The following is a 23,109-nucleotide window of genomic DNA, read 5'->3' as shown; positions in this document are numbered from 1 at the left end:
TTAAGTAGGCAATTAATTAATAGGCTGGTGGTCAGGTACCAATACATATTGTGATAACGGTGCCAATACAAATACAAACACCACTACTCCCAAACTACTACTGTAACATAAGTATAATATAATTACTATTATAAATTTAATAAAAAATATCTATTAAATAACATTAGTTTATTACTTTTCACCTGACATTATTGTATGCTTTGTTTACCTCTTCCAGCAGCTGGCGATAAACACGGACTCATACATCACCCGGTTCAAGGCCGACGCTCTCTGACAACAATGTTTACCATAATGCCAGTCTTAATGCCTCATAGCCGTGTTGTGGCGGCGAGATAATTAAGTTGCCAAAGTTTAATTGCTCAATCATCAGCGGTTAACAAAGAGGCGTCAGCGGCCCCCTATACTTTCAACGTACTATATTTATAATGGCTAACAATTATAGCAAGGGCCCTTTAGCTGGGGTTAGCACTAGTAAAAGCTGCCGGCGCTAATGAAAAGCTATAATCACTCCACCCACAGCAGTTATTAGTAGCAAATTATGGGTCAGTTGAAGGGCCAGCAGTTATATGCATTAAGATAAATAACGCTGCTGCTTGTGGCGAGTGCAGCAAATGAATGAGTAGCATATGTACCTCTACTTCTCCCCATGATGATTTTTATTCCTTGGGTTTGAAAATTGAGTCCCTTTTTAAAGGTAACTCCACCAATTTTACACACTTAAGTGTGTTTACAGGTCTTGGGGAGTGCTACTGCACATGTGAAAAAAGTAGTATAAAGCTTTTTTTTTGGCTCCAGAGGAAGTTGCATGTAACCTGAAAAAGTGCCTCCAGTGATGTCACTTAAGTTAAGTTGCATTGTGGGTAATGTAGACGACACGTTTAGAAAAGCAGTCCATTGGTCCTCTAACACTGTTTGGACTCATGGAGAGCAGAACCAGAGATATTGCCATTTTTATTCCACGCTTTCAAAACTTGCTGCCTACATTACCCACAATGCAACATAGCTGCTGAGTGACATCACTGGAGGCAAATTATCAGATGACATGCAGCTTCCTCTGGAGCCACAAAAGGCTTCATACTACTTTTCACATGTACAGTTCCCCTCAAGACCTGTAAACACACTTTGACACTCCAGTGATGTCACTCAGTTGCATTGTGGGTAATGTAGGTGCCAGGTTAAGAAGTTGATTTGATCATTCGTTTTTAAATTGTCCGTCCAACAGTGTCATAGGAGTGCGATGCTAGATCAGTGGACTGATTTTCAAAACCTGGTTCCTCCATTACCCATAATGCAACTTCACCACTGAGTGACATCACTGGAGTGAATTTATTGATTTACGATTACATGCAGCTGCCTCTGAAGCCACGAAAGGCTTTAGATTATTTTTCTGTAGTCCTCCCCGAGACCTGTAAACACACTTTAATGTGTAAAATTGATGGCATTACCCTTTAATGATATCGCACTGATATATGAAAATTTTGCATTAAAAAAAATGTGTTTATTCATTGAAATCAGCTGAACAAACATGAAGACATACTTATTGCAGCTTTTGATTCCCACAGATAATTACACACACATATATATGTAAAATTGAGCACATAAACACATGAGTAAGAAAAGTGATGTATTCTGCATTCGCTATCAAAATCAATTTATCAACCTCATTCTGTCGGGCACTTTCCAAATCTTTATGGCCAGACTTCCAGATCAATGCCTTTTTGTTTGCCAGCAGAAGTATGCTTTGCAAACTCTCTAATTGCAGCATTACTATGCAGAGTGGCGTATAACCCCTTCCTCCTCGTCATTCCCTCTCTCCATCTATTCCTTTCTCTCCTTGTCTGTCTTTCAGTCCCTGCTCCCTCATCCTGTTCGGTTGCTCAGCCAGGCCCGGTGGAATGCCACGTCTCTTTGATCAAGTCTTCATTATCGGTGACTCTGTGACGCTCGGCTGTCCGAGGCTGAGGGGGGCTAGCTGAGGGAGAAGCGTGGCCTCCATGTACAAGAGGCCTCTCCACACAAGACTGAACAGTCGCCAGGCATCCCGCCTCCGTTAATGAGAAGCATCCCCATCCACCGCAGTCCCCAGGCAGCCTCTGCCAGGTGGAATGCTTGGCCGCTGTCACTCATAGCATTGCTGAGGGCTATTAGCAATTCATTAAGTGACTGACTGACCGCCTAGCTGTATCAATTAGGGGATAGTTGATATGTCTGTTATTGTCAGACTCTGTTTGAAATTGCACTGCTTTTCATTCAGTGTCTGCTTTTGGCTAGTTTGTGTGTGTGTGTGTGTGTGTGTGTGTGTGTGTGTGTGTGTGTGTGTGTGTGTGTGTGTGTGTGTGTGTGTGTGTGGTCTAGGCATGGCCCCGGTGGACAATAACTCAAAAATGAGAAAAAGAAGTTGACCAATGAAAGGATAGGCATTGATTAGCAGAGAATAAATTAAGCTCTGTGCATCCTTAATAAAATATTTTTAAGACTCTGACACTGTGTTTTTTTTTTTGTTTGATTTGTTGTCTGAAATCCTCCTCTGAAAAACAGGAAAAGGGAAAATTGTTGCCATCTGGAGGTAAAATGAAGTATTGTCAGAGTCTCTGTTGAAGGTTAAAAGTCTTCAGCATCATGACAAACCTCCTCTGCTAATGCAGGCAAACTGAGGTTGAACCTTTTCTAAAGTCAAACTGCCTTTGTCTTATTAAAGCACAAACATTCCCCTGTAACGGACTGCTTCAACTGTCATTTGCGGTAAACAGGTAAATTTGGCTTTCCATGGTTCCAACTGACACCCTCCTGCCAGTAAATCGGTTATTTGATTTATTCATGGATTAGCAGGAACAAGAATTAAAAAAACAACAAAATATAAAGCAATTACTGTTAATATTGTGACAGGGTGAAATACAATGTATGTAAGAATTTGTTTAACCGCCAACATCCTTGTGGCCTCGTCTGGCTAATATAAAATAACACCATAGAGTCGACCGTTGTTTAGAGCCTGCTAGGCAAATCTCAGGCAAATTCTCCTTGTTGTTCACAAACACGATTCCTCATTTCACTCTATGCATTTAGATAAGAGCGTGCTTCTTTGCATGCATATCTGATGATTTTACATGGAGATTCAAACTGCGATGTCCTCCTTTACTGTTGATACACAAGTACAGAGGGAGGCACTCGATGAAAAAATAAAATAAAAGCGTTGTATGAAAGTAGCTGTGCACATGTCTATTTACTCACCTAGGCCTTATTTGCATTAAAAACTGCACAGAGATAGAGTGTCATTGGCTCGGTGGCCTGAGTTGACGTCCCCTCTCTTTAATTCTCTGGTTTCAGCTCTGTCACACCCGAACTGCTGGAGACTTTGCATGTTTTGAATTCAGGCCAAGAGACCTTTTTGAAACATTTGGTACATTTTGCATGGACGAATACGCAAAAAAATGTTTTAAACATGGAATGCAGTTTGTGTTGTAACGAGCGGCCGAACAGACTGGGACCTTTCTGTGTGGAGTCTGCATGCTCTCCACGTGTCTGCGTGAGTTTCTTCCAGGTGCCCTCGACCTGCTCCTGCAGTTTAAAAGACATGCAGGTGAAAAGGTGTCTCTAAAATACGCGTAGGAGTGAATGTGAGCATGAATGGTTGGTTGTCAGCCCTGTGGTGAACAGGCGACCTGTCCAGGGTGTACCTTACCATTTCCCGCATCAGCTGAGGCCCTCTGCGACCTTCCAAAGGATAGATAATGTATGTAGCACTGAGTGCTTTGTTATGGTGCTTATTTTTCATTCTTTGAAGTGTTTTCTCTGCGTGGTGGCAGTTCATGTATTGATGATGCAACTGCAAGAGTGATGAGAAGACCGACTCTTTGTAATGAGCCAGATCATTTAGCTCAGCTCAGATTACAGAAGTCAACTCTTTCAGCTGCCACACAGCTCTTCATTTAGTGTCACTTCTGGCTCATACGATTCAGCTATATTTAGCAATGTTTTGACTTATGATGGGATTGTCGATTAAAAAGGTGTTATTGATAACACTCAGCCACTAAAGGTGGCATTCCATCTCCCCCTATTGTATTCACATCACAACACCGCTGTGGTTAAATCATCTTGCCAGTTTGTTGCACTAGCTGACATTGCTAACGGTAGCTAGCTAGCATAGTTTTTATTCTGCACCTTTCTACAAGCTCTGTAGGTGTAAAATGTTATATCATTCAATGTAATTACACAAAACCTTATAATTACCAGAATACCATAAGTCTACATTATGTTTAGTATAAAAACCTCAACAAACATCGAACACTATCATGTGTATTTTATTTATATTCATATATTATGTTGTGTATGTTGGCAACCACTGCAACATAAACCCACGCCTGAGTCTTAATTTTGTGTAAGTTTGAGTCGTTTCTTGAACTTATTTAACAAATATGTTCATCATCCGCTTATTTCTGTCTCGAGTCAACTCCCATTGCTCATGAAGCCAATTTGTTTAAAACAGAGACATCTCTATACAGCTTACACATAATAACTTTATACATAAGCGAGATATACACACCTGTAACTGTAAGAGTTTTTTGTTCAATTTCTTCTTCCTCTTACGGTAAGTTATCTGGTTACTCGAGTGACGAAGTGAGGCCATCCAGGTCAACTTACGCTTTGGTTTGAATGTATGCAAAGCAGCCGTTGAACCTCTGCTCGTAAATTCTAACAGCTATAAGTCGAGATGTTTTTGAGATGATACACAGTCACGCAATCCCTAACGTGCCGACAAAGCGTGTCACAGTCCTTTGGGCTCAGTCTGCAGTGCAGAAACACTTGGGTAGGTGACAGCGAAACACAATCAAAAACTTAAAATCAGATGTTCTGATCAGAACGATACGCGAACAAGCAACAAAAGACACGCTGATGATAATAATGCCAATTATCACATTTTGCTCAGGGGTCAGAGGCAACAGCATTAAACCAAGTCACCATTACCTGATAAATGGCTGAACAAAACTCTTTTCTCTCCTGTGAAATTGTTTGGCAGCCATTAGCAATGCAGTGTAATGCCAATGATTGACGTTGATGTCCACTTAGCAGTGACAAGGGATGTGTGTGTGTACGGGGAGGGGTCAGTAGGCTGGTGGAGGGGGGGCAGTGCAGGGGATTGATCGGGGTCTGCGTTGTTGCCAAACGGGGGGTGAGGGTGTATTGGCGCGTAGACAATGAGCCCCGGCCAGCGCTGAAAGGCCCATTCTGCGGATCCCTGTTAGCTGTCTATTATCCGCGGTCTCCAGGGGGCTGCTAAATAGAGGGCATGTGTTAGGCAGACATTTATCATGTAATTACAGCACTAGGATCCGTTTCTGATGGTGTGTGATGATTACTAATAATTACTGTGCATTTCACGCCTCCAAAGGGCCCAGATGGGGTCCCAGGGCGTCAATACAAAGGAAGGGAGGGGAGGGGCAGGAAAAAAACAGGGGACAACAGAGGAAAAATGTGAAGAAATGGAAAGACAGATGAAGAGAAAGTGAGGAGCGATAGCGTCTCGCCTTATCCATTTAGAGCTGCTCATTAGCTAAATGAATTGAACCATATGTGTCCGATTCCTAATTAACCGGATGAAAGGAAAGGAAACAGAGAGGGAAGGAAAAGAAGGGAGAGGAAACGGAAAAGACAGGAAAGGAAGTGATAAAAAAGGAGAAACTGAGCATTTCTTAACCGCAATTTTTGGCCATTTTGATCTCTCTCAGAGCAAAGATTACTTTTATTTCATAGAGTAATAATTGTGCAAACTGTAAAAATGTACAAGAAATACAATCAAACAGAAAACTGGAGGGAAAGACACCGTTTTTGATATGTGATTTCCCGTAGGCACCCACCTACAACCATGTTGCTTTGCTTCAGAAGCAGTATACACATTTACACTGCACAAAAATAATAGCGAGGTTTCGTCTGGCTTGATTTGTGGCATCATGACTGATCTACAATTGTACTCAAAAGGTTTCATATCTGTAGCAGGGACTGAACGAATGGGCTGAGACTGGGGTTTAAATAAAAAAGAGAAACACCCTCTTGTGAAAGCAGCCATCTTGCCTCTGTCAGAGGCGGGGGAATGGGTCTGTGCGGTATTGGAACCAAAGCGGGTGAAATACAGTAGCTCACAGTTGTATTTCTGCCCTCTACTGGAATCCGGATAAATCAAAGAGGTCAAGCTGCCACTGCTATGATGTAGTAAGGAAGCAAAGGGTGTGTGTGTGTGTGTGCTTTGTGTGTGTGCACACAGGGGCTGAATTGCTCGGTGTCACTGAGACGTGCAGCCATGAACTGGAAAGGACGGATCAACAGCGGTACAACATTTCTCTGAATGCTGCAGTCAAGTTTTCATTCTCCTCCGACCTTTAGTGTTCATTGTACCTGGAGCCCCATGTGCCCCTCATAAATACTCACATTAACCTGTGCAAGAAATAAGGGGGTCCTCTTTTGCTCTTTCAGGAGGCCCCTAGTGAAGACTGCGAGGTCTCCACCTGGTCAAGGTGAAACCCACTGACTGGCAGGGTTTTACCTGCAGCACAAAAGCCATCTGAATCAATATGGGTGGGGAGGGAGGGGGGGAGGGGGGTGGTCGGTCGGGGAAGATGAGGACCGTCCTGTTTAATAGAAACAAATTGCTCTCCACTTCCCGGTGACACAGATAGCAGACCATTTGTGCCTGCTGGCCTTTGTTGGGAACAACAGAAAGGAAATGTACTCATCCTGGCCGGGGATAAAGTTCGGGGCTTTTTGTTACACGCCAGTTACCTTAGCCTCCGTGCCCACCCCCTTGAACAAGCACAGCGGTTAAGTAGTTCAGGTGCCTGCTACATTCTGTTAGATTAAAGGTCCCTGCTTCTGGTCCGAGTTGAATTGCCTCAGCTGGAGTTGAAGGGAGAGGAGAGGGAGGGGGGGAGGGAGCGGTGAAGTTGTAGGACCATGGGGCATGAATGGACATCTTGTGCATGCTCACGGAGGCGAAACGCTTTGGAACAGCCGGCCGGCCTCTCTCTACACCGAAAACCTGAAAGAAAGTCTGTAGGGTGGGTTGGTGGGCAGGGGTGTGTGGGGAGGGAAGGGGGGTAGCCCAACCCCTCCTCACCCACACTCCTTTACTCACTCTATATCCTCACCCACATTTCCCCCAGGTTAGAGGAAAAGCTGTACGTTTGGTTGCCACAGGGACGAGGGCAGGTGGGTAGGAGCTCAAAGGCCTTTTTGAAAGCTGGAAACACACATACTGTTGCCCCTATGGAACGCAAAGAAAATGGACACAATGCACACAGGACACGAGGGAGGGGGTCTATGTAACTGTGCGCCAATGTGCACCTGTGCTGCAGAGGATGCAGGGTCCAGAGGAGAGTGGGTTGAACCACTGAGGACAGAGAACAAAAGGTGATTGACATCAGGTTTAACTTACACACCGATTAATGATTGGCAGTTGTGTGTTTGCATCCTTTGAATTCCACAGCTGTGTCCAGACTGAACTCTGAAGACTATTGCTGCAATTTCAAGATCAAAATCGATTGTACCAATGAGCTTTGTGTACTGTACAGGTGTGTCACCAGTCAGTTATTCAGTGTGTCATATCATGTGTACTGTGAAGGTGTGTCACTAGTCAGTTATTAAAATCTCTCAGTCACACACACATAAACACACACACTCTCTCTCTCTCTCTCACACACACACACACACACAAACACTCCTGTCACTGTTACTCTCTCTCTCTCTCTCTCTCTCTCTCTCTCTCTCTCTGGGATTGTTCAAGCAGAGATGCATAACAGAGTCTGAGCATGTCTGACTTCCACAAACTCATTCCCGTGGTTCGGGGTCAAGTACAAGAGTCAAAGGTGAAGTCTGCCTCACAGGATTAGATTCCAGCGTGCAGGGAAATACTAGGAAATGTTTGAGAGTGTGTGCATAGACAGGAGTTGTCTTTTAATGATCCCAGACGTGACTTCTCACAGTGATTTAATTCAGCAAATCATAAATAGACATTTGTGGTTGAATATGCATTTCAGTCATAGAGTGCGTTTGCATGTGCTCTAGTATCCTGGTTATGATCCCTTTTTTTTCAGCATCCTGTTTTGTGCATGTAAATGTCATATCTTGGTTTCGGATACTTGAATAAGGCCTTATCCCCTAACCCAGGCCAGTCGCCAGGATGTTCGCAGGTAACATTTCTGCAAACCACAGATAAGTCCAAAGTTGACATCTGTAAGCAAACATGGTGATTGTGTTCACATAAAATGTTTATTAGCTGACTTCCACATCATAAGGTGGAGGTGATGGGGGTTACAGACAACAAGGCTGCCAAACGGTTGACCGCAGTACGGGTCACACCAGTGGACAATTTTAAGGACAGCAGGGGATATTTCCATTGGTTTTTGTCGTGTCAAAAGCAGGTGTATTTATGTAGACCTGAGGACACTTCCAGCACTTTTTAATGGCGACCAAAAGTTTGCTATTTTCACGGGAAGCCGAAATCTCCATCCATGATTGTGGCGATCAAAACAGGTAGTTTAAGCCAAACCATGATATTTTCCTAACCCTAACCAAGTGGTTTTATGCCTAAGCCTAGCATAAGCACATCGTTGTTACAGTAGATAAATAGAAAATTCAACATACACAGACATAACGAAGCGTCCAGTTTTAAATTATCTGTGGTTTTGCAGAAACTTACTTCACTAACATTTATTCTGGGGATTGGGTGAAACACTGTATCTTGGTTCCTAAACGTACAGAAAAGAGGTTTAGAGTCCCCTTGAACTGAAATTGATCAAGACACGCCAGCAGGCAGACAATCAGAAACCCGCATATTGTTAATGTAATTTATTCAGGGATTTGAATAACCAGGTTGTTCATGTTCCATCCAAATGCCATATTCAGAATTTGATCAAAAACAGGATACTCTTGAGCATTTAAACACACTAATCGAGAAACTGCATGTTACCAAACTTCAAATCCAGTAAAATTCACCCCTTTGGATAATTATGTCACATGACAAGATTGCATGAAGGTCAGGGTGGCGTATCACTTTATAGAACAAACCGCATGCCTCCGTCTGTGTGACATGAAGTAAATGTTCAGTAATCCGCATCTTAATCTTGTGCCGCGCTCAGCGCAGCTTAAAGAAACCGATACTCCTGTGACTACTTTAGCGGCCGATTGTGTTACCTTTACAATTCGGCTTCCCCTCCTTCCTGTTTTGTACCCTTGGAATGCCCGATAAAAGTATCCCCACTGTGGCTTTCCACCTGCACAGGAGAGGAAATGGCAGCGGTCTGGGGTCAGAATTAATATGCAAACCCACAGGGAATCTACATATATTGAAATTAAAGACCTGTATACTCTGTTTTGTCGAGGGGAACTACCTGTTAGCTTCATGAATTTCAATCAAAAATTGTATAGATATTTACTCCTGTAGCATTAATTAAGGAGGTATAACTGACTAACTCTTGAAATTGAAGACATCTGGCCATTTGAATAGATAGGCGGCGTCCAAACTTTTTCTGTCGGAGGGCCAAAACTGAAACTTACTGGTGGCTCATGTTCCAAAAGCTGACACCTACGTTACGATGCAAAATGGTATAAAACAGAACCCCCGAGATGCAAATGAGAAATAAATATCTGATGATCCATTTTCTAAATTGTGTTCTCTCTTGTGTGTATGAATTGAGAAATATGTGAAAAAATGTTTCAGAGTTCCTTAATTTTTTTTTACTTGCATCTCAGGGCTTCCATAGATCCTTCTACTTCGTGTGCAATGTGTCTTTTGGCCCACTGTGCTTATATTATGAAAAATAATTAATAATTAGGGTTTCTACATATTTAAAGAGGGTTTTTTTTAACCTAAAATAAAACAGAATAAACAGCGATTCATATTGAAATTTGGGGATTTTTTTTCACTACAAAAATCTGGCGACAAAATCAAACCTTATGGCGGGCCACCTTTGGGCAGTCCTGATATACTGTAGATAGACAACATTAACTAACTGTTCACTAACATTGTGCAAAAATATTTTCAGCCCAGTGCAACTAAAGACATTGCTGCTGTAATTAGATTTTTTAAAAGTGATTAAAGGAAAATGCGCTCAGTGTGGCAAAAGGTATGATGTCATAGTGTATGTAACCAGGTGTTGAGGGGAAAACCTAAAAAAAAAAGATTTATATTTTTTATATTATTGTCACATGGTCACAGCTTATAAAAATCATAATATACAAAAAATAAAAGGTGTGATCTTGTTGATGCTTATGCCAGAGACTGTACAGCCTTGAATTAAATCATCCATCATTTCGAGTTAAATGAATAAAACAAAAGTGCGTTGGCATGTGTTAACAGTTTCCTACACAAAGGTTGAAACATAAAAAACAAATCCCGCTCTGTTGTGATGCCTCGTACATGTTTTGTGTGACTTTCTGTATAATAGCAAGTATTCATATGCAAAGACTGTGGTTGTGGTTGTCAGCAGACAGTAACATATTTCTTTTCTTCCTCTAAATTCAGTTTCAGTCTGTGCAGGGGGGAGGCAATTTATCTGTCATGGCTTCCAAAAGAGGCAGCTCACTTTGCCCCCCTCTGTCCCATTATACTGACAGCAGCCTTATTAGCCACAAGGGAAACCGACCGCCACATGAATTTGGCCACTGTTCACCTCTGGGGCCGGGGCAAGCCTCTTTTTACAATAGCGCCAATGACGCTGAGATTTTCCTTTCAGTTATTAATTTGATAAATATATTAATTATGACCCGGGGATGACAGTCCAATCAGATTGTCAGGCGCCCAGTCGAGGGCCTCCACCCCCCACTTTGGTGATAAGTTCTCTCAGGTTTCTAGAGCTGTCATCCAGTGGACTTGGACTTCTTATCAGCACTGGGCCCATTCTAGGGATAATTTCCTGTGTGTCGTAATTAAATGGTGGCTCTCTGATGGCGAGTGACCCCCCTTTTAAAGTAGGAACCTCTTAACTTCTGTTATTGTGGGGATGAGTTAGGGTGGGGCAAACCCTTGATGGGGTCAACATGATGAAGGTTTTATATGTGTAACAAAACACCTAAGAGACGGCTGACAAAGAGTCTTTGTGCCTGTGTGCAACTTCACATTTGTTTTGGTTGAATTTACTATTTCTCTCTTGTCACATTGCATTGCTTATGTTCTGTTTAGGTTTAGGCACAAAAACCACTTGGTTAGGGTTAGGAAAACATCATGGTTTGGCCTAAAGTACCTGTTTTGGTTGCCACGATCACGGATGGAGATGATCCAACTTTCCGTGAAAAATAGCCGGCTTTGGACGCCAGAAAAATGGCTAGAAATATCCCCAGGTGTCCTTACACATATACGACTTTGACTGTGGTGAGCATTTTGGCAGCCGTATGTATTGTAATAACAAGTGTTTTGTTTTGCCATCCTGCTATTCTGTGGAGCTATTTGGGCTTTTTTTTGCTGTTCAAAAGTTGTTCAGGTCTGCCTGAATCCATGGCATTTAAAAAATACACTGCCTTTCTAACTTCTTTGGCAGAGCACAGCTCTTTCAAAAGTTGAAATTTCATCAGTAATGCTAGGATTTCCCAAGGAAGAGAGAAATGAGTGTACAAGATGGTAGCGTTCCAGGACCTGGAGGTTTGGCAAAGCTATCTGGATCATAATCAGTTGTCATCTAAATGCAAATTAAAGGCTCTGTTGAGTCTATTTTGGGAAAGATTATGCTGTAACCACAACATTAACCAACAGAAGGAAGCAGGACTAAAAGGGAGACAGTGAGTCTGCCTTTTGGCTGGTGAGTATAATAGGTGATACTAAAAGAGGGTGACAAAGGGACAGCTGATTCAAGTTCTGGAAAACACCAAGCCACACTCAGGCCCCATTCCATTTCCAAGTTTTACCCTTGTTTGATAAAGCTTGATAACCCTCATTTTCAAGTGCTCCCTTGCCCCTCAGAATAGAGTTACGTGTGGAAGTGGTTGAAATCTCCCCCTATAAAATGGAACAACCCTCAAGACCCTCATGTGCCATCAGTTACGTTCCAACCAGACATTTCCAAGTCTGCTGCTGAGGGGATTTCTCTCGAGTCACCATGGCAATCGTGGTATTATCACAACGCACAGCACTCCGCCTTCTAACTTTGTTGGCAGAGCAAAGTCCTTTCAAAAGTTGACAGTTGGTCACTTTTGTATTACCAAACGAAGCACGGGCCATAAACCCATGAAAATGCAGCATCTACTGGATTGGTGCACAGCAGTGATGTTACTGGTATTAGCCGGTCGCTGTGACAGAACGTGAAGAAGCCAATTACTGGAGGACAACCTCCAGGCTGTGGTGTGGCGAATGTAGTCAGGAGGGGCTTCTATACACTGAAAAAGCATGATGGACCAGAGATGAGAACCAGGGGGACCCACTTAAGAATTAGACTAAGAGGCAAGGGAAAGTGGTAGATGCGGTTGGACCATTGGTCCAGCAGGTGCTGGTAACAGGTCAAAACACTGTGACTGTGAAAGAGTGGCCCCGGAAGACTGGTGGGCTCTGGCCCCAGTAAATTTGATGTGTTTGGACATGAGGGTTCAGGCTCAACATGAGCTGTAGGAGATAAGACACTAAGGTGGCTTGGTGATGCCAAGATGGCTCTCCAACACATGCACCAGGGTTCGGAGGCTGAGCTCAGCTATCTTAGATATTGGAGTTTAGACACCAGGCAACAGGACTGAGGACGCTGGTTGGAATTGGGATACAAGACCCAGAGTAAGGTTTGACAAGGCTACCTGAGTTACCATCTAAATGCAAATAAGAGTCTATTTTTGGACTGATTACACTGTAACCACAACAGTAACTGACAAAAAGAAGCAGGACTAAAATGCAGAGACAATAGCTGGTGAGTGTGATAGATGATCACTAAAAGAGGGTGACAAGAGGACAATATAAGGCAAGGTCTGGAAAACTCCAAGGCACACTTGGACTAAAGGAAAAGGAAGAGGGAAGATTCTGAAGGCTTTAACACGGCAATACACATACATCTGATAAAATTGTTTTATGAAATGTTTTACAAAAAAATAAATATTGTGATATATCGTTATTATCAACTCAGGAAGCACCAGACTATTCTTGTGGTCCAAAAAAATTAAAGCAAGGCAACACCACAACCTTAAAACAATCCTGATACACATGTAGAAAGCAGCTGTGAGATGCAGTGCAGCACTAGTGGAAAAGGAGATGTGAGACAGGAGATGTGAGGTTACCGTGTAAAGCAGCCCGCTGCTTGAACCATCAAATCTTCTCCCGTGCCACTGGGCCTTGTCTGACAGCCGTCTGGACTTTAAAAAGGGGTGATAACTTAATTTCTACTCATGTCAACACTACTGCAGGGGCCAAGAGGAAACTGTGGGCCTATTGTGTGTCTGTCATATCATCCTGCATTTTGTGGCCCCAAGAATGAAAAATATTTAAGTGGCTTTGATGTCCTGGATCTTGTTGAACTGCTCTGATGGTCTGAAAGCATTTGAGTCCTTGATGCTCATCTGCCTTGTGTTATGCAGATTACCAAAAAATTGTTTGTGAATGTACATGCACTCTTTGCTTGTTGTGGGTCTGTGTGTAGGGCTTCTTGCACACAGCCAGCAATAGTGCCACGTACCCTAGCTAAAGCAAACACAAGTGCAGGGCTTATACTGGAACAACCCTGAGCTTGAGGGCGTTGACAGCAGCTTCTATCTGCCAATCTCCCTGTGGATATTGTTGCAGTACTGGCAGACAGACAGCCAGGGCTTGTGGGCTGACAGATCCCTTCTGTCAGCAGGTTATCATTTCCAATTAAACCCTTTCATCTAAACGTACAGTCAACTCCTTGGCAAGCCAAAAAATGACCCGAATAAGACGTTATTAGTCTATTTCAACAGGTCCCCATTTTTTCAACCTCCGCCCTGTAACTGGAGGGGTTGGTCAATCTTTTAAAGCATTACGGTTCTAGATTCTTCAGCTATCTTGATCCAAATAGCTCAGAACTTCAGCCGTCTGCGGTGGTCACGTTCTGTTTAGAGATAAACTTTCAAAATTGCATCGGATTGACACACCGGCATGTCCTCTCTAACATGTGTACCAGCACAAGGGCCTTTTTGTCTCGCGTTGTTCTGTCGGGTCCCGCTGTGGACAGGGCTGTTCCTATCCACCACTGCAGGAGACACGAAGGAATGTACGCAGAGCTCAGTAACTGTCTGTTGAAAAAAGGCCTCACAACGTCTCATTTCCTTTAATAAGATGGCCTCTAAGGCATCCGGATGGACCAACTAAATACAGATTAACCCTCATCGTCATCAGCAGCCACTCAATCAACATGACTGACTCACTCGTGCATGTGTGCGTGTGTGCGCAAGCGTACTTATACACACAACCTTCACGTCACAAGACTACAAAAAGTTGTTAAAGGTGTTTCTTTGTCTCGATTCCCTGTAATTCATATGTAACGCTGTATAAAAGAGGAGATGTTATTTTAATATACGATGAAATGTAAAATTTGCTTTTTTGAATATAAAGTTCAAAAACCCATTTTCAGGTTAATCATTTTAATTAAGGTTACTACTAGAATAGGTTTTCATGCTTTAATGCACAAAAAACACAGTTTAGTTCTCTCATACTGTCCAGTGCTGCAGCACTGTGTTCCCCCTCTGTCTGAAATGCTCTGTTTTAGTTCCTGCCTCTTTAAAAAAAGGACCCCCCTCCTGATATCCTGTCTCCTCTGATTGGTCAGCTCACAAACGCCTGACCCATGCAATGTCAGACATAAATTAAACAGACGTGTAGCATGGTGAGGTAGTGTGATGCCACAAAGTCACAGAATTAAAGGCGGGACGACTGACGAGGCGTTTCAGGAGCAGCGTTTTCCGTGGGAGAGGGGAGCTTCTGCTTGTGCAGTCTTTTGACCTTTTTAACTTTCAAGCTCTTTTACATGCAAAATAATTTAAAAAACACTGAAGGGAAGGAGAAAGAACAAACAGAAAAAAGCATAAAAGGTCTCCTTTAAAGGGATTTTTACATTTGATTTTCTTAGAAAAAGTCAAATGCTCAAAATTTTTCTCACTTTGTCTATGGAAGTTATCTATAGCAGGGCCTCTTTAAATTTTTCACGTCACAAACCCCTAAACTGACATCAATTTGGACTATGGACCCCCATCTGATAAGACTTTTGCTTTACGATGTTTTATTACAGAAAATATATGAAACCCATTATCAAAATCATGCCGATTTGTGAGCCACTGATTTGAAGCAGCGGTTCAGAGGTGTCCTTCAGGTGGTTCCAGTGGGTCCTGCACAAAGAGGGGAATAATGTATTTTCCAACCTCTACACTGTTACTTTCTGCCTTGCTATATAATGGATACACCACTTTTTTCTTGTCTTGGCGCTGAACGCTGGCATCTGACAAAATTCATGAGGTGCAAATTTGTCCAATATGTTTGTGATTCCTTGGGCAATAAAAAGGCTCCAAACCCACACAGCCTCTCACACAGAGTACTTTTCCTTTAATATATAGTTTGTGCAAGAATATCTAGATTTCCATGCACACTATTATAATCAGATCTTAAAACCAGAATGTCTTGCCTTTGACCTCAAAAGTGACAATGGGAAGCAAGTAAAAGCATGCTCCCTCAGCTTCAGGGCATAACAAGCTGCAGTGCAACTTGGCTTTAACCTATACACCTACCTGCAGATCCTGGCCAACTGCTCTGGCATGTGAGTTTGCTTCGCGCTTCGTCTAGTTTTACAAAGAGGGGTTTTAAGTGCAATTCAATTCACAATTTCCTCTTTTAGCTCTACAGTAAGATACACTCTCCGAAATGTAGCCCCTCTAACCCACACCGACTTCCTGCTCAAAGACACAAAAGTGTACACTATGGAAGCAGTCAAGAATTCAGATAAGTGCAGAATTAAACCCAATTTCAGATTGACTCCCTCTCCATCTGCTTAATCTGCTTTAATCGGACAATAATACTTTATTTATTCAGAGCTGAGGGTAGAGTTGTCCATTGGTGAGATGGAGAGGTTGCACTTTTAAGAATCTAGATAATGCACAGAGTAATCCTTGGATGGAAAGGAAAGTTGAGAAAGGAAAAGAAAGTGAAAATAAGAAAAAGGGAAAAGGTTGAAGAGAGGAGAGGAGGAAGAAGGAAAGAAGGAGAGAGAGAGAGGGGGGGGGAGTGTTATCGGGGCACCTGTTCCTCCTGAGGTAAAGAAACACCGTCAGAAACACTAGGATAATCCTCTTGGTTTTAATGGTTTTGAAATGCTATGAAAGATTAGGTAAACAGCGCATTTGATTAATGGGAAAAGAAGTCAATTGGCCATGGAGCGTGAAGCAGCACACAATGCTCCTTTCATATCCTCGGTGCCGCTGAGAGCAGAGACGGTCAAAGGGATGTCTTGGCACGGACATGATTTTGTACATACCTCCCCGGGAGAGGGTACCGTCTCACACTTTTTCAAGATTTGGAAACTTGAGCGAGCACGAGGAAGTATTTACGTGTGACACTCGGTGAAGCTAAAGTGGACAAGGAAATGGAGGGAGAGCGATTAGGGATGATACCATTCCGGTTTTGACGACAGGATTTCATACGATGCTAAATGCTTCACTTGCTCATCCCTGAAGTTTTGACTCTTGACAAACTGGATCTCCGCAGTCTTCCCCTCCGCCACCCTCCCCTCCCCTGATCCGTCTCCGTTTCCTCTCCCCAGGTAAAGGTCAGCTAGCCCAGGTGCTTGCCCTCCACTTGACTCCTTTCCAACAGACTGTGGCTAAAGCAGATTCCGCAGTGACCCATTCTAACTCAATGTCATCTATGCATGATCAAATCCTCCCCAAACGGCTTAGCTGGGCCGAGCCAAGGCCCCGGGTCCTGGGCATTAGTCATATGGGAGTTAGACAGGTGGAGGAGGGGAGGGGCAGATTAGACTGGGAAGGTCTTTCAAAAGTGTTTTTCATCTGTATTTAGGAGGAACCTAAAGTCAAACTCTTCGCCAAGAATATCAATATTGTGCAATCTTGGAAACATTTAGTGCCAATATTTTCTATGTCCAGTGCCAATGTTTTTGAAGCTCTATCCTTCTACAGTATCTTTGCATGGAAACTATGGTCTGGTAAAGGTCCGAGAGAGATTGTGGTAATGTAAAATAAAATATGGTTAGGTTTACGCAACAAAAACACTAATTTACACTTTCCTGCAACATGCCACACACCCTTTCACCACTTCAACCTCAGCCCTGTTTCCAGAATAAAATCATATCAACATTACTACAAAACACATCACATAACCTATAGATTATATGAGCTGACTTTCTCATCAGGGGGAGAAGGGTGTGATGGTGACGTGACTCCTAGCAAAAGACAGACGTCGGCCATCTCTGTGGTAACAAAACTAGATATTTTTAACAAGACTTGCAGATATTTTCCAGCCATGTTTGTGGCAACAAAACCAGATATTTTAATGAGACATCAGGACATTTTCCAGTTAGTTGCGAGAGAACCAGGTATTTTAAGCCAAAACATGATTCTTTTGTCTAACCCTAACTAAGTGGTTTTGTGTGCCTGAACCTCACCTTAAGAAACACAAAGTTGCACTGTGGAGGGGGTGCAGGAGACTCTCTGCGTGCTGGTGCCCCCCCTCCCCTGCATACTCTCTGAGTGCACCACTGCATAGTTGAAACATTAAGAAGGAGATGAAGTGTTAGGTTTCAACGTTTCCATAGTTTGCAGAAATGTGCATTGCCAAAATGCATTCTGGTGTTTGAGTTGCCAACCTCCACATCCTCACTTTCCATCCCGCTATGTGAAAGACTACTTCCTGCATTGGCTGCATTGCCTGCACAGAACTTTTCATTTATTGGATGTAATACGGTAAAAAAAAAAAAAAATCCAATGTGGATATAATTCCTAGCGATACCGAATTGAAAAAAATCCACCAGTCATACACATACATACATGTATAATGATAATAATTACTATCAATGCCAACACCATTTCAAGAGAGAGGGTGTTATGCTGTGACTGAGGGGCAAAAAATAATGTCTATATCATGTGCACACACTTCCTTAACTTCCTTAAAGGTCACGCGTAAAGGTCGCCCTGCCTGTTTAAGAATGTATTTAAGTAAAAGGCAGGTTAATTGCTGAAAACAGTAAACAAGATGATCAGTTTGGTTCATTGGGACTCTTGACCTCGACCCACGGCACATTCTTGACTGACTGACAACACGGGATCAGAGGGAAAAGTTACATTTACTGACCTTGACGACTGTATTACCTGATATTGTATGTTTAAAAGAGAGGATTAATATTATGGTAAATACAACTTACTCATTGCTCAAATGTAAAGGGCAGGCTTATTTTTTGGCATATTTTTGATATTCAAAGATTAGACAGCTATGACTCAACATGCTTCAGGATATAAGAGAATCCACAATGGCTGCTAATCCCCCGTCCATAGCCAGAGGCAGCACAAGGCAGCATAAGCTCTCCTGTCCTCCCTGCTATCACCTGCCTATTTACTGCCATGACATCCCTTCGGCGCTTTCAGCCACTCTCCTCCTCTTTCTCCTTTCCTCTCTCTCCATCCGCTAATCCTCTTTAAGGACATTACCTGCTAATATATCCAGTCAGAAGGTATAAAAGCCCAGCTATCTCTTTACTGCCATCGGCAGTACGCTAAATAGGCCATTAATGGAGGAAGGCAAATGGGGGATAGTGTGGTTTTGACCCCAAATACCATTCAGATCCTGGTCTATCTGAGTGGCTGTCTGAGGTGTAGCATGTGTTGGGTCACAAGGAGCTGAGGGAGAGGAAGGAGGTGGTTGGGAAAGAGCTAAAGTGTGGTTGGCCTTAAAGCTAAAGTGAGTTTGAGAAAAGATCAAATGCTTTCTGTATCAATTGCGAGGAGATTGTTAAAAGCACACGTAATGCCAGGTTTCAAACTCCGGAAATCACTACATTACATATTTACTTACACTAACATCCCAGATGTCAAAGCCTTCACACACTGCTGCCCCCACATGGCAAACAATGGTAACTGTTTAACCATTTCGACTATTATAAACAAAAATTCATGTCAACTAGTGCGAGTAAAAGTTAAAAATTAGGTAAAATATTAGTGAAACCATCTATTTGACTTATGTTGCTGTTAAGAAGAAATTTTGAGGGGTTTTCCGTTACAAAATCTCCACATCCTATAGTTGAAATTATTTATACTGTATATTTACAGTATATCAAAACTACAGCATTGTTTTGAAATGATGGGATGATCTTCTCTGTTACAGCCTCACACTGTGATTTAGGTTGATAATATGTGTTTACAGGTTATATTAACATACAGTATACTGTGCATCATGTAAGAGAGCAATACCAACATATCAAATCTCACTTTAACTTAACAGTAAAATGACTTAAACCCAGGGTTAAATGTTATCTTAATACCAGACAACACTGAATATTTGACCTGGAAAAGCTTTGCAGACCATTTGAGAAAAACAAAACAGACAAGAGTTTGTTCTGCGTTCCTGCTTATAGCAGGTTAACCTGCAGACCTCCACAACCAACAAAGTTCAGTCGCTGACTTGGCCTCGAGGCAGGGCAGCTGTTCATTTTACTGCTAATGGAGTGCCACTGACATCACTTTAATGAGACGGCACTAATGAGTGCTGACAGCTCAGACAGCACACCACCGCATCAGCTCACCTCCACCAGGTTCAGAGCAGGCAGACTGAACAGAGAGCAGAGAGTGCCCTCCTTTGGTCAAAACAGGAAATGACCACCAAAAGGCCCAGAGGTGCTCCAGCAAATAGATTCCCCCTGTCACTTCCTGTCTCAGTCACCTGTTAATATGAAAAGTTCAATAGAGTAATATAGGGTAACACTTATACAACCATCATTGTTGAATCAACTACAGTTTGATGAACTGTAATTTTACTTACATGCTTTTTGTTTTTGTATCTATTGTCTGTTTTTACTGTGCTATGAACTTTACTTTATGTCCCTAATAAAGCCATTATCTCATCATATCTACCTATAAATATATATTTACCATTTATTAATGATGGTTATCATGAAGTCTCTTAATATTTAATTATCACACATGGAAATAAATTGTTTATAGTTAACACTACAAAAACAACCAAGTAAGCATGGTTAAATGCAAATATCCATATCCTGTACAGATTTTGTCAGCCAGGTTTTAGATAAAACAACAATTTCAACATTAGTTGAATTAATCCAGATATTAATGGTGTCCATTTGAGAGAAATTACTCCTTACATTGATATGAATAATCCCAAAACTAGATCTAGATTTAAAATCTGCAGGTGTAAGGCGTTGTGCAGGAGCGGCACGGCCTGGATTTGTCTCAGTATTCTCTGAGTGCAAAAACAATAACATAACTAAAAGTTTGTGCTTGGTGTTACAGTCTTTTACATTTGCCGTAAATGATGTTGCAGGAATAGTAAAATGCTCCCTCAGCACAAGGAGACAATAGGAGTGAAGATAAGCAGCCATTTTGACATATCCACAGACATCATAACCCTCAGCTGAGATGAGAGCATTAAAGTCATTTTGTAGCAGTCACTGTGGGAAAAAGTTAGATTGCCATGGTTAACTGCACAATCCTCCACAGTACTCTTCATCCTGTGGGAGCATTACAGGAGGAGAAGGTCTGCCAGACCCATAGGGACTCCCAGGAAAACCACATAGTGATATAAAATACAAAACAATCATCAGCGACATTGTTAAAGAGGGGATCACTGTCATTCCACTCAGGATGGGAGGGGAAGCAGGCGTAAAGGGACATCACACAAAGAAAGAGATCCACAGTTTATCCCCTTGGGAAAAGATTCCCAGCAGACTCAAAGCAAGCTAATAGCCATCCACCAAGCAAGCACAGTAGATCCAACAGACCAGTTCATCAGTTAGAAACAGACAATCCAGCATTAAATTCAGTGTTTCACATAGCTGGTGACTCTGACTAAAGTTAAAATCCAGAGGGAAAATCCTATTTCCACTTAAAACATCATCAACCACCTGGCCTGCAAGGCTACATCGCCATGAAAATCCAAAATCCAATAGCTTGGGTGATTCTGTGGCTACAGATCAATACAGAAAGAGCAGAATAGTTAAAAATGTGGCACTGTACCATTTAGAAGATCTGCAGAAGGATGCTTTGTCCCCCTCAGGTGCTGTAATCCAGCAGGTGGATTTCAGGTAGGCCTCAGTCTCAAACAATCCAGGTGGATTTCAGGTGTGTCTAGGCCTCAAACAATCCAGATTTCCAGTTCAGCAAAAATCCAGTAACATCCAAATAAAAACATTTCATCAAGAGATCCCAGACTGAAGAGAAGATGTCGTTCATGAAAAGTACCACTCATTCAGGTACAAATGTCTTAAGCTTCACACATAAAAACAGAAATAAAAACTCAGGCATCAGGCACTGACACACTAACAGTGGACTGACTTGGCTGCCATCTTGGATTCTCATCATTAGAATATATATATGATAAGGATATATTACAGCCTGCCATACAATTACTATTTAAAAGCAATCAGTCATTGCTTTCATGTAATATCTTATCCACTAGAGGGAAGCACTGCATCTAAAATGTTATGCTCTACATTGACATGCTATACAATACTTCATTAAAGGTGAAAAAGACATGATATGTGCTTAATATATTCTACTAAAACACTTGACCTATGTTAGTGTCGTCTGTATTTTCTCACAGAATCAGGAACTCCAGAAACTGTTGCCTGAGGAAATTTGGGAAAGATGTCAAAACCATTTAAACCTCTTTTCCCCCCGCCATCAGCGTGTGCTCAAACAGCTGTATGTGAGTGTAATGAATCGTAGCAGCATCAGTGCAGACTGTCAGGGAGGAGCAGGGGACGGTCGGATCAGCACATCCATCCACCCACAGCCCAGACAGGGTGGGTGTCATGATTTGTGCTACTGCTGCGTGACAGCAGTGGATTCTACTCGCAGCGAGTAGACAAAGACACAGGACAGATCCCACTTTCCTCATTCCCCACGAAGGGGCGCAGTAACTTCCTCCACAGATCACACTGAGGCCTTAAACAGAGCTTTTCACTAAGCTGAGATGAGTCAGTGAACCAGCAGCCATTCAATCACATTTAGTCTCCTCTTTGGAGGAGAACAGACATTGTATTGACTGTCTGAGCGGCACGCACTGAAACATAACCAAGATTTCACATTTTCAACCCTTTTGACATGGTTTTTTTTTTGGTACCAGCTCTGAATGGATAAGTTGCATTAGGCTTCTGGAATAAATGACTCCTCTTTCCCACTTAAAGCCATTACTTCTAATGCTGTGTACACTTGAAACCATCACGCCACAGCCTAAGTGGAAAGTGTAAACAATTCTTTCTCTAAACTTGTACAACCGATACAAAACAAAGCTGTTACAGAAAATATTTACCTCCCACAAGACAGAGAAACAAGCACAGTTACATAATTTTTTTGCAGAAAAATTACAGGTAGTTGCTAAAGTCAAGACTTCACTTTACAGCCCAATGATTTTTCTGATAACTTAAAGTGAGTGCAGCATCAACAACAACACCTTATAATCAGAGATCTCACCTCCTGTGGGGAGGGCAGCCAGCTCAGCCAGGGAAGGAAAGGTTGTTTTCGTTAATTTAAGGCTCAGACGTCTGTCAGTCCTGAACTTCAGAGGGGTTTGGTGTTGGAAATACACAATGCTACCCGAACATTATAATGATGAAATACTCAAATTAGGCCGGGACAGAATAATTTTCAGCATCCCCTCTGTGCACTTTGCAAGTCTGTAAACACATCAGAGAGAAACAGGGAACAGGTAAAGGTTTTAATGAGTTTGAGGTGAGTGATTTCCGATCATACGGCGCAACTATAACAGGAATGACGACGAGGAAAACAGTGATTTGGGTTCCCAGGTGGTGAATCAGGAGAGATCAAAGTGAACAGAGAGCAGCAGTGTGTCTTCAGCCTGGATTTGAAAATGTCAATAGAGCTCGCCTCCCGTGTGTAGTGATTGTTATTGGTTGGCACAGAGAAGTGGAGCTCGGTGGGCAAAGGCTCAACCACCAAAAGAGTTCT

General features: G+C 42.4%; 1 long non-coding RNA gene across 1 annotated transcript in view; it reads right to left on the bottom strand.

Annotated features, from left to right (window-relative positions):
* Positions 1-21,470, bottom strand: part of LOC311270662 — a 61,558-nt gene extending 40,088 nt beyond the window's left edge. Inside the window, exon 1 of the long non-coding RNA XR_014624280.1 lies at positions 21,157-21,470. This is a non-coding gene — a long non-coding RNA (uncharacterized lncRNA). The remainder of the gene's footprint in view (positions 1-21,156) is intronic.
* Positions 21,471-23,109: the final 1,639 nt, after the last annotated feature.

Source organism: Pagrus pagrus (assembly GCF_965226575.1).
Source record: "Pagrus pagrus genome assembly, chromosome: 15".
Taxonomy (NCBI): domain Eukaryota; kingdom Metazoa; phylum Chordata; class Actinopteri; order Spariformes; family Sparidae; genus Pagrus; species Pagrus pagrus.
This window is presented reverse-complemented; position numbering and strand designations above follow the sequence as displayed.